Source organism: Mandrillus leucophaeus, unplaced genomic scaffold (genome assembly GCF_000951045.1).
Source record: "Mandrillus leucophaeus isolate KB7577 unplaced genomic scaffold, Mleu.le_1.0 Scaffold211, whole genome shotgun sequence".
NCBI classification, from domain to species: Eukaryota; Metazoa; Chordata; class Mammalia; order Primates; family Cercopithecidae; genus Mandrillus; species Mandrillus leucophaeus.
Window position 1 is genome coordinate 104110 of NW_012102155.1, and position 12334 is coordinate 116443.

The window sequence follows — 12334 nt, forward strand, 5'->3', positions numbered from 1 at the left end:
GAAGAAAGGAGGAAGACTCCTCCTATCAGAGTTGTTCTTTATACTGGAGGGTATAATACAGAGGTTACAATCACTGGCTACAAATATCAACATACAGGTTACAATGTCTACATACAAGACAATTGGTAAAACTTCCTGATTCTGAAACAAATCAGCAAAACTTCACAATTCAAAACAAATCAGCATCCTTTTCAATGTCATTAGGTTATGCATTCATCAGTATGCAATTTGGGGAACTCAGAAAAAAATTCTTTACTCAGTGACTGGATGTTACCATAAATCACAAAACAAGTTAACTTGGAAGCCTGTTTACCTTCAAAGTAAACTGCCAAATGTGGCCTGTAGGTTATCAAATAAAATAGATCGATCATTAATTTTGTCTGAAGTTTTCCTTAGTCCAATAACCAGGCATTGATTTTCAGGTGCTCCTCTCTACTGTTTGTTTGATCATGTGATATTATGAACTGTAAGGAATTATTTAAAGTCTAAATATTACAACTCTTTCAATTAGGGAAGCCATTTCTTAATATTTCAGCTCACAAAAGGAATGATATATTTCTTTATGCTATTCTGAGACATGAAAAAGAGCTGAGGACTTTTTCTTTATAGAAATATAAAATTAAATAAAGGTTTAAAAGAAAAAGAGATTTTTATAAAACTATATTATTCCTGTGTGTTTTCGCTCCTCTAGATGTATAAAAATACCTGAAATAATGAAAAACAAACAAATGAAAACTCCTGATTACTGAATGCTAGTATTTTCTTTTTCCTTTTTTTCTTTCAGCTCTCAGGAGAAGTGATTTTGCAAATTGCCAACGAACCTGTTCTGCCCTTTAATGCAATTGATATAGCTTTAGAAGTTCAAAACAACCTTAAAGGTAATTTTCCTTTGAATTATAGTAATTTTACCAATGAAACATTGTTCAACTCATTTTCAACAAGGAATGGATGAAGTCATCAGTGATCTTACTAGCTATGGCAATGCTAGTAAGGACACTTCCTGGAGAGGGTGATCCTGGGAAGGGCCTGGAAGAATTTTAGCTTTCAATCAACAAAAATGAGATGCACTTATGTGTAAGCATAAAGGAGAATATCAGATTTTAAAGGATGGCCCATCTATTTTATCAAAGAGATTTGTAATTCTAAGTTTCTATTATTATTTACAGGTCTCATATAGAATAATATAGTTCAATGATCCATTTTTTTTTTAACATCGTACCTAACAGTCAATCAGTTCAAACAAGACTGGTCCAGAAGTTTCTCTTTTGGAGTTGGTTTCTGTGTGGTATGGACCCCATTCCATTTGACTGAGATATTGGCTCAGAACTTAGATGGAAGATGATAAAGAAGAAACCAGGCAATTATTTCTGAATCTCTATTTCAATTCCTTCATGTTTGATTATATCTCTCTCAGCAGAATTCTCACCCCACCCTAATAATTACCTTCATTTCCCCTTCATCTACATACAAATCTTTCAATTAGGCTCCTTATTTGTCTTCATTAACCAAATACAAAGGTCAGTATTGTGATTAAAGATTTCACCCGCCTCCTCTTTGAGTCACACATCTTCCTAAACAGATCTTTAATGAGTCATTTGTGGACAACTACTTCTCAATGAAAAAGCCAATATTTTAACTGTAGAGCTGAAGCAGTAATCCTTTGAAAATGGATCATTCTAAAAAGCCAAATATTTCCAATAGCTGAAAATTTAATCTTTCTCTCTCTTTCTTTTTTTTTTCCTTTTGATATGGAACCTCACTCTCTGTTGCCCAGGCTGGAGTGCAGTGGTGTGATCTCGGCTAACTGCAACCTCTGCCTCCCAGGTTCAAGTAATTCTCCTGCCTCAGCCTCCCAACTAGCTGGGACTACAGGCACAGGCCACCATGCCCGGCCTGTGCCCGGCCTTTGTATTTCAGTAGAGACGGGGTTTCACTATGTTGCCCGGGCTGGTCACGAATTCCTGAGCTCAGACAATCTGCCTGCCTCGGCTTCCAGAAGTACTGGGATTACAGGCATGAGGCACCGCACCCAGCGCCTCCTTTTTTTTCTTTACCTGGATTGTTTCTTACTGCCTGGATTAGAGATTACTCCATTTTTTCCCCCTCAATACTTCTTATGATTTTATTATAGTGACCGTAAAACCATGACCTTGTGAACAATTTGAGCCACTTACAGCTATTTGTTACCATACAAATAGCCTCATATTGCTCTCCTTTTTATATATCTAAGTTAGTCTCTATATAGTTTCCATTCTTTCCTACCTACACTAGGTTTTCGTCTTACTGTTGTCAGTGTGTCTACCTGTAGCAGTCACTCTGGGCAACCAAACATGGCACTTTGCAAAATAAGAACAAAGAAGGTATAAATAAAGTTCTAAATAGTTTTGTGAATAATAAATATCATTTCTGCAAATATTTTTTAAAGATTAATTTTATTTTTTCTGTAAACTGTTTTGCTGTTTCTTTAGTTTTTATATTTTATACTTCAGAAAATTCTGTTGGTATTCCATATAAAACTTTAAACTTTCAGAGAACAAAAGAAGGTTAACAACTTCACAATACCTGTTCATCTAAAAGCAATAGCTATTATGCTATTATGCATAAAAAGAAGCCCCAAAGAGCATACTGCGAAATGCTAACATTATATAATAGAATTATAAATGATAGGTTGCTTTTCTGAGACCAAAAATGTTAGCAATACTGTCGTTATGCATGCTAAAATCCATTTTTTAAACAATGGAGTTTATTATTCAAAATTCATATATATGATCTTTTTGTGGTTCATATTTGTGATGATTTGGTTTTCAGGCCAATGTATGAGATTTACCTCCTGCAAACCTTGTTAGCACATTGGCACATTTCAATTGTCTGACATAACAAATCTACAAATGGGCACAATATTTCAGCATTATAACCACTATATAAACATTTTAAGTAAAATGGGCTAATACGGATGCTCAAAAAATGACCTATTGGGTTATTGCTAGAATTATATTATTAATCTGGTTTGTGTGGATGATTAAGGACCTTTTCAACATCTGAAGAAAATTATTATCCTTCTCTACAGAAGGTTAAATGTATACAAACATTTTTGCATGTAATCCCCATGAACTTCACATCTCCTGAATCCACTTTTTCATTCATTTACAAATATTTATGAAACAAACAAACAAAACAAAAGCAAACAGCAGCTAGATAAGTAAACCAAAATTAAAATCCCTGCTCCTAAGAAATATACCTACATATTCCCATAGTGGAACAAAATTAGCATAAATAAAAGCAAATCTGAAAATAGCATTATACTCAAATTAATACCAATCACAAAATGCCATAATATTAATTACTTTGATACAAATTTGCATTCCCAAAATAAATGTCATAGCAGAACATAGCAGTTATATCCAGAGTATGTTGGAGAGCTCTGACCTGAGAATATAAATTTTGGATTCATCCTAGATGAAATTACTAGGGGATTGCATGTAGAGTACAGAAAAGCTCTAAGACTTTTGAGGCACTCCTACCTTTAGAAACTGGGATAAAAGGTACAATTATAGAAGGAGACCAAGGAGGAGTGGCCAAAAAAATAATAGAAAAACAAGTGAATCTTATAACCAGAGGCCAAGTGGATAAAATATTTCGAAGAGGAAGTAATCAACTGTATCAACTGCTGGTAATGGGTAAAGAAAAGGAGAACAGAAAATTGACTACTGGATTTAGCAATGTGGAAGTCATTGATGATCTTAACAAAACCATTTTAGAAGATTAGTATAAGCAAAAGCTGGATTAGAAGGCATTTGAAATAAAATGAGATGTAATAAATTGGGGATATGTGGTGGTGTCAGAGGCATTTGAACCAGAGTGACTCCACCTTGAGTGAGGGCTAGTAAAATGAGGCTGGGACTTGCTAGGGCCACATGCCCAGAAAGTTAGTCATTCCTAGTCTCTTGATGTTTATGGTTAAAGGAAGAGATTGATAATGTTTACTCAACAGACCCAGACTTGGGAGTGTTCCAATATCAGGATATGTTGAGAACAAAGGTTTTCCTAATTTTGCTTTAAAGACAACAATATTGATTCTTGCAAAATATAGTAATTAAGAAAATTAATCCTTTATCACAAACCCTTGTAGCAGAGCACATCCCCCCATGATCTTTTTTATCCTGTATATAAACAAGCATTGTACTAGGGCAGACATGTTCCTCCTCTTACTTTAGGAAATGTTCTGCTCTGTCTATGGAGTAGCTGTTCTTTCACCACTTTACTTTCTTAATAAACTTGCTTTTGATTTGCACTGTGGACTCGCCCTTAATTTTTTCTTGTATAAGATCCAAGAATCCTCTCTTGGGGGTCTGGATGGGGACCCCTTTCCTGTAACAGTGGTGTAGGTGGTAAAAAAAATATATGGAGTCAAGGAAGTGTAGCATGTTTTTATTTTGTTGACAGTGATCTAGTGGAGAGGTAAAATTTGCTAACGGAAGAGAGTAAAAGGAGAATCACTAGACTAGTTTTCTTGAGTTGGGGAAGCACAAGGATTGAGGACTTTGCATTAGTTAGGAACTGTCATAGTCCATTCAGGCAGTTATAAGAAAATACCATAGATTGGAAGGCTTATCAACAACAATAATTTATTTCTTACAATTCTGGAGGCTGAGATACCCAAGATCAAGGCATCAGCAGTTTCGCTGCTTGGTGAGGGTTCATTTCTGGCTTCAAAGTTGGCCATCTTTTTGCTATTAACTTAACATGGTAGAAGGGTTGAAGGAGCTGTCTTGTTTCTTTTAAAAGGGTACTAATTTAATTTTTTAGGGTTCTGTCCTCACAAACTAATCAATTCTAAAAGATTCCACCTCCTAATACCATCACTTTAGGAGTTAGATTTAAACATACGAATTTTGGGGGTACATAACATTCGACCAAAGCAGCAACACAGTAGTCCATCCATGAAAATGTGAAGGGAGGCAGAACACACAGCAGACGGGTAACCTTGATGTTGGGGTTCCTTGGCAAGTTTCTTTAGATTAGAAAAGCATAAAATAACTGGTTTTTTTAGGAGGGTAAGAAAGTGAAAAATCATGAAAATATAAGTTTTTTGGGGCAACATTAAGAGCCTAGAAGAGATACATATTATAAATTAGATAATTCAGCATAATTTTAGATTTTTTCCAGCCTTCAGAGGGGCATGCAAATATAGGGGAGAAAAGATTTCTTTCCTCATTTATCACTAGGTTGATGGTTGAGATGCCTTTAACAAAAGACACATTAACAAGTGTGAACTCAAAATATCTAAGATAGGTCTCAGTCCACTTAGAAAGTTTATTTTTCAACATTAATGATGCACCCATGACACAGACTCAGACATCAATTTATGTATGTAATATATGTACATTGGTTTGTTACAGAAAGGCGGGACCACTTGAAGGAGGGAGGGGACTTCCAGGTCATAGGTAGATAAGACACAAAAAGTTGCAATCTTTTTAGTTTCTCATTAGCCTTTCACTCAATAAACAATTTACAGGAATAATCACTTATGCCTTAGTCTGGTTTAGTGAAAAAGTACGGCAAGGGCAGCAATCAGATATGCATTTGTCTCATGTGAGCAGAGGGATGACTAAGTTCTGTCTCTCCTTTGTCCACAAGGACTTTCCTTGTGAGGGAGGTATGTAGCTTTTTTTCAGTCTTCGTAGCTACATATATAGGAATAGAATGGGAGGCAGGTTTGCCTGACACAGTTCTCAGCTTGACTTTCCCTTTGGCTAAGTGATTTGAATGTCCTGAGATTTATTTTCCTCTCACACATGAGAAAGGCATGTGAATTTATGTAAGTTTCGCATGACACAGGAGCCTTCAGAAATAAAGACCCAAAGAAAGAGGGAAATGTGTGTACTTTTATGCTAAGTTTGATGGAGAGTTCAGAAGTATGATTAGAAGAAAAAAGATATGATCTAATTGCAACAAGTTGGGGGGGATTTAGTAAGATCTCTGTTCAGATTATTCTCAGTGTCTCTATCTCTTTGAGGACAAGTATGTTTCTTTTCTCCAGGTGTAGGGAGGGTGTCTCTGGAATAAAAGTTTTGTCTCACTTCAGAGGAAGGTCAGACAATTCTTTTTTTTCAGACAGAGTTTCGTTCTCATTGCCCAGGCTGTAGTGCAGTGTTGGGGCACAATCTCAGCTCACTGCAACCTCTGCCTCCTGAGTTCAAGTGATTCTCCTGCCTCAGTCTCCCAAGTAACTGGGATTACAGGCATGCACCACCACACCTGGCTAATTTTTATATTTTAGTAGAGATGGGGTTTCACCATGTTGGCCAGGCTCTCCTTGAACTCCTGACCTTAGGTCATCCACCTGCCTTGGCCTCCCAAAGTACCGGGATTACAGGCATGAGCCACCATGCCCGGCCCAGACAATTCTTTTATGGCCTACTTCAGGGGAGAGGGCCAGGAGAAGGTCAAAGACACTGTCTTGCTTCTATTGCTTCCTCAATTGCAAGGTGCCATATTTTGGGGTAGGGTGTCCTGAACCCTATCATAGGCATAGAACAGGCAGAGTTGTGTTTAACCAGGGCTAGACCTTTTCTGAGAGAAGGACAATGTACTGCATAGGATTAAGAAAACTGGATGTACATAAAGGATGTATGTAATGAATGCATTATGATGGACTAAAGTATCGTAACTGGGGTTGGAATAAAGTGAGGTTACGAAGGGAGTGAAGGCTAGTGAAAAGGAGGTAGGACCAACAGACTTTGTGTCACGATGAGATTGAAGAATTGACAACACGTGAGCTGACAAGGTAGGAAGTGGTGGTCAGCAAGTTGGATTTGTGAAAATGAGATCATAGAGTGCAGACATTGGTAAGGACAGTGTCCAGGCCAGTGTATGACCATGAGAGTGTGGTACGTGGTTGCTAGAAGAAAAGAGGCTAAGGAAAAGAGAATATCTCTATGTGGATATTGAAATTGCAAAGAATTAAGAGTTGTGTAAGAGTGAGTGATGATGAGTCAGGAGATAAAAATCTTCAAAGAATGAGTGGTGATCTAGAAATGCCCTATATTATTCTTCTAGGGTTGATGGTTCAAAAGCAAAGGGTGAAAAAGCACTGCTGCCTACGAGAGCTAAAATGCAAGTGATATCATTATGGGAGAACCAGGTTTCGATTAAAGCAAGAAGGGAAAGAAAATATTCTCAGAATAGGCCAGGGAAATTAATAACTCTTTCTTTAATAGTTATATCTAAGTGTGTGTCATCACAGGAGGAACAAAACAAAACAGAACAACAATGATTTTATGGAGACTTTCACTCCAAGCCAGACACCACTATATCTAGATGAATCTGTCCCTAAAATCCAAGGTTCTCAAATGGATGATCCGGAGTACTTCGGCTTCTTACAGTTATATCAGACTTCTGCCAAAGATGAAGAATGTTTTCTTTGGTTGTTGGTTGTTGTATGTGCCTAGTTTTTTTTGGATGTGAAATGCCTTGGGTCTTCCTGTCACTTTCACTCAGAAAGGTAAGGCCAGACTTGAGATGTACCCATATTAGAAAAAACAAAGCAAAGCAAAACAAAATGTAACCAAACAAAATAGGCTAAAAAATTATTTCACCATGTCCTATGTGTTCGATAAAATTAATATAAATTTACACCTGTAAACTACACATTTTTGTATTTTACTTTTCATGACTTAAAATAATCATGGCCAAAGATTATTCAAATATTTGCTAAATTGTAGGCATCAGTTCTATTTTAGTTATACCTTACTTCTAAAAATGGAATGCACTAAAGGTCTAATGTGTGAATAATGGAAACCACTTATCAACACCTAAATAAATATTGCAGTTTTAATTTTAGCTACAATGCTAGATAAGTTCATTAGCTAAACAGAACTCTTGTACTGTGTTAAATGAAACATAGAATTTTACTGCTTAATACAAGCTTAAATTGTTGATATTTTTCTTATTTTCATGAGAGTTCACAGTGATTGCTCTTAAATTCTCAATTACGGTGAAAAAAAAAAGTGACCTTCAAGGCTGAACTATAAAATACTGTTTCTCCTTACTGCAAACAGTATAAATACGAAGGTCTCTGAAACCCAATTGCATTTTCAATGGTGTAATTTTTACCACTTGACAACCGGCCATCTTGCTTATTTATTACACTAGTTTACAGTAGCAGCAGACCATTCTCAACCATTCTCACAACCACCAGAAAGAAGGATAATTTACCAGTGAATAATTTGTTTGGGTTGATTTATTGGATGGTTCTTGAAAGCTCATTTTGACTGAGTGACCTTGGCTCTTAATATTTGGTCAATGCCAAGCACATAATGGAGAATGAATATTTATTTGTGGTATATGGAGATATAGTGTAAATAGTGATGGATAAGATAGTCGATATACTTCAGATGTATTAATACTTGTGACAAAAAATAAATCCAATTTTCCTCTGGTATCCATGGAGAATTGGTTCTCAAATACCAAAATCCATGAATGTTCAAGTTCTTCATATAAAATGGTGTAGTATTTGCATATAACCTGTGCACATCCTCTAACACACTTGAGATCATCTCTAGATTACTTATAATATCTAACTCAATGTAAATGCTATGGAAATAGTTGTTATACTGAATTGCTTAGGAAATAATGACAAGAAAAAACAGTCTGCATATGATAGTACAGAAACCATTTTTTTCACAAGTATTTTCAACCTACAGTTGCTAACTGTATGTCCAAAAACTGCATTTAGAGTGCAGTGATACTAGTTTGCAGAGGCAGAGGAAGGTATCAAAAACAAATAAAATACAACCCTACCCCTGAACCTTAGAGCAGACTGAAGAGTAAGTGCATAATAATCTTACTAAATTTGCTGTTTCTTACCTTATCCACTTCTTAATATCTAAAACAGCACTTTAAAACAATTAATGTCTGTGTAATTCTGATGTTTCTTGCTTAATATATACTATATTTGTTCATCAGATTTCTTAAATGGCATTATCATAAAGACTCCATATGACCAAGTAAAGTAAAAGTCATTTTCATTTGATCTAGCTATGTACGCATTTATTTAGTGCAAGCCAGACTCAGCAGGAAACATAATTTTGAACTGTGTGGCTTATTGCCACCTCCTGATTATCTCACTAAATGTAAAATAGTTGCTGGCAGCATTTCCTCCTGTTCTTTGAATAACTGACAATGAGAATTTGGTCTGACTTTTTTCTTTTTTTATTAGCTCTGATAATTCATTAGCATCAATCACTTCATTTTTGAAGAAAGGATAGTATTTCAAGGTGATGATCACACTAAGGAAAGCATTCTGTGTCCTGTTAGATTTGTAGTTTCAATTTTTAAGTGTCACTTGTTTTTTGTTTTTTTTTAAACAGTTGCAAGTGATTGAGATCTATCTCATATGTTTTCTCTTTCTGAAAAATAAAAAGTGAGTTTCCCAACCAGCAAAATTAAGTTATATACCATATAAATTGCATGATTCTATTTCAATTTTGATTTAATTACTATCAATTCCAGCTCTGGACTGGCCAGTAGATAGTGAAGTACACTGGGTCCTCAATCCTGTCCCCTCCCTCAGAAGTCCAAGGCAGCCTGACTAAAATCCAGACAGTTCCAATAAAAGATTTTGTTCCCATGAGAATTCTGCATCATGTTAGATTTCTAGCAGTTTGGCCTGAGCTGGCATTTCTAAAGCTTAGCTTTTTCATTTGACAAGGACTTCAACTCTAAAGCATTCAGGGAGAAGTATCTTATCTTGTTTGCTCAAATAAATAGAGAAATTTAATAAAAGGTAAGGCATCTATTGGGGGCAAGTGCCTAAAACTACATTTAGTCTCAATCCCCATTACATTTTTATATAGATGGTTCCAGGAATTCTCTCAAATGCCAAAATCCATGAATGTTCAAGTTCTTCATAAACAATGGTGTAGATTTGCATATGACCTGTGCACATCCTCTAACACACTTTAGATCATGTCTAGATTACTTATAATATCTAATGCAATGTAAATGCTATGGAAATAGTTGGCATACTGATTTGGTAATCCACACTTAGTTCAAAAAAGTATTTGAGGCAGCTGGCTCTTTAAGTCTCATTGTCTCCCCATTGTCAGAGTATGTCTTCAAAACTAGTTTTTCTTTCTCACCATTTCTCTTTGAACTCATATTTATTATCACCTAATGTCCCTTAATTATTATCGTAAGCACGTTGTTCCTTTTTTCCTTTTATTTATCTTCTGTCTCACAATTGGTTGCTATTCACATGGCTTCCCACTGTGATCACCATTTCCTTCTCCAATCTGAGTACTTCATCCAAATTCCTTTGAAGTTTTCTTCTGAGTTACCTACATTTTATATGTGACACTACATTGATTGAAATTGGTGAGTAACATTTTTCCAATTCTCCCATCATAATAATGGCCTATTCTATTGTAACCTTTTTTTCCCTAAGGTGTATTTTTAGGATAAAACCTGTGCCCATGACAGAATAGTGCCATAATCCATTATGCTATGATTGTTGCCTCACTGGCACACTTTTAAAAATGTTTGTTGGTTTCTTTGTTTGTGTAAAGATACTTTTAATCTTACTTGTAACAGAACATAAAGTACCCTTGCCTTGATGTTGGTTAATTTTATTTAAGCCTTTTTTTCTTTTTCAGTTTCCTGTTGTAGCCAATATACAATTAGACTCACATGTGATATTAAATATACAATTTCAACTTTCTGCCTCAGGAGAATGATAGGAATAAACTCCACCTAAATTTAATTCATTCAGGAATGTTTTTGCTCATATTTTTCCCAAGCAGCCGGTAGCCAGATCATGTAGTCACAAATAAAACACACTGACAACATAGGTCACAAAAGAGCCCATGATTATATTTCTGCAAAAAATGGACAGACAATTTAGGGAACCCACTGCATGCAATGAGTTGAAAGTCTTGCTAGATTTGCATCTGCATTGGCTGCCTGGATTATTGGATAATCTTTAGAATGCAGAAATATGTTGCTTATTTTGTTTTAAAGTAACCAGTCTAATCCTTCTAAACCTATCACTTTGGCATCTTTGCAATAAGATTTCTGTTTTATTCAGTTTAGCTATAATTACCCATTGTTTTCTGGCATATTTCACCCTTAAATAATATCTTTTTATCTATGCATTATAAAATCTATGTTAGATTATTTGAGTATCGATAGTGCAATCGCTCTCACATTTTTTTCACAACCTGAGTTGTTTGTTTAACATCTTTAAATCACCAGCTGAGATGATTCATTGTGATTCATACTAAAAAAAGCAGCATGAAGAATAGAAAATGTATGATAAAAAGGACCGCTGTTGACTCTGGCTGAAATCACATTGGCAATTTCTTTTCTTTTCTTTAGTGATACCACAGGTATTTTTAAGATGACATTAGGTAACATACATTTTCCCCCCAAATAATCTTCTACTCTTTTAGCCACTGTATTATGCAGAACATAAATCATACTTTCTCTTGTCACTATAAATCAGTGAAGTCTAAGCTATGATTGTGCAATTGTTAGCACCTTTAAAACTGTGGTAAGCTCATCCACAGGATAATAGGTTCTGGGAAATACTATTAAAGAAAAAGGCTACATTTGTTTGATACAAAAATGTTGTTTTAGAGGATGACCAGTACATTTCACTTTTAATTTAAAATAAAATTGAGTACACCTTTAAAAATACAGCCAAAAAAAAAAAAAAAAAACCCAGAAAAATTGAAGTAAACTAAAATTTAAAACTTGTTGGAATATGAAAGTCCAAAGAGATCATAATAATAAGCAGTAAAATCACTCTTTAGAACAGGAAAATTATAGGCTGGGCATGGTGGCTCATATCTGTAACTCCACCACTATAGGAGGCTGAGACAGGAGGATCACTTGAGGCTAGGAGTTCAAGATGAACCTGGACAAAAGAGTAAGACTCCATCTCTGAAAGAAAACTTTAAAAATTAGCTGGACATGGTTGTGCAAACCTTTGGCTGTAGATACTTAGAAGATTGAGGTAGAAGGATCTCTTGAGCTCAGGAGATCGACCCTGCAGTGAGCTGTGATTATACTACTGTACTCCAGACTGGGAAACAGAACCAGACCTGTCAAGAAAGAAAGGGAAGGGGAGGGAAGGGGTAGAGGGGGAGAGGAGGAAGTAGTGAGAGGGGAGGGGGTGGATGGGGGAGGGAGAGGGGGACAGAGGGAGAGGGGAGGGAGAGGATAGGGGAGGGAGAGGAGGAGGGAAGGGAAGGTTTTAAATTTTTCCAGGAGGTTGGGGAACAACTTAAATGCCCAGGAGTTTATGCTAAGTTGAAACTAATTAGCTTAGTTC

General features: G+C 35.8%; 1 protein-coding gene across 1 annotated transcript in view; it reads left to right on the forward strand.

Annotated features, from left to right (window-relative positions):
• The first annotated feature begins 788 nt into the window (after nucleotides 1-788).
• NAALADL2 (N-acetylated alpha-linked acidic dipeptidase-like 2) overlaps nucleotides 789-12334 on the forward strand; it is a 68271-nt gene continuing 56725 nt past the window's right edge. The window contains exon 1 of the mRNA XM_011980362.1: nucleotides 789-878. The gene's annotated coding sequence lies outside the window, so the exon portion shown is untranslated. The remainder of the gene's footprint in view (nucleotides 879-12334) is intronic.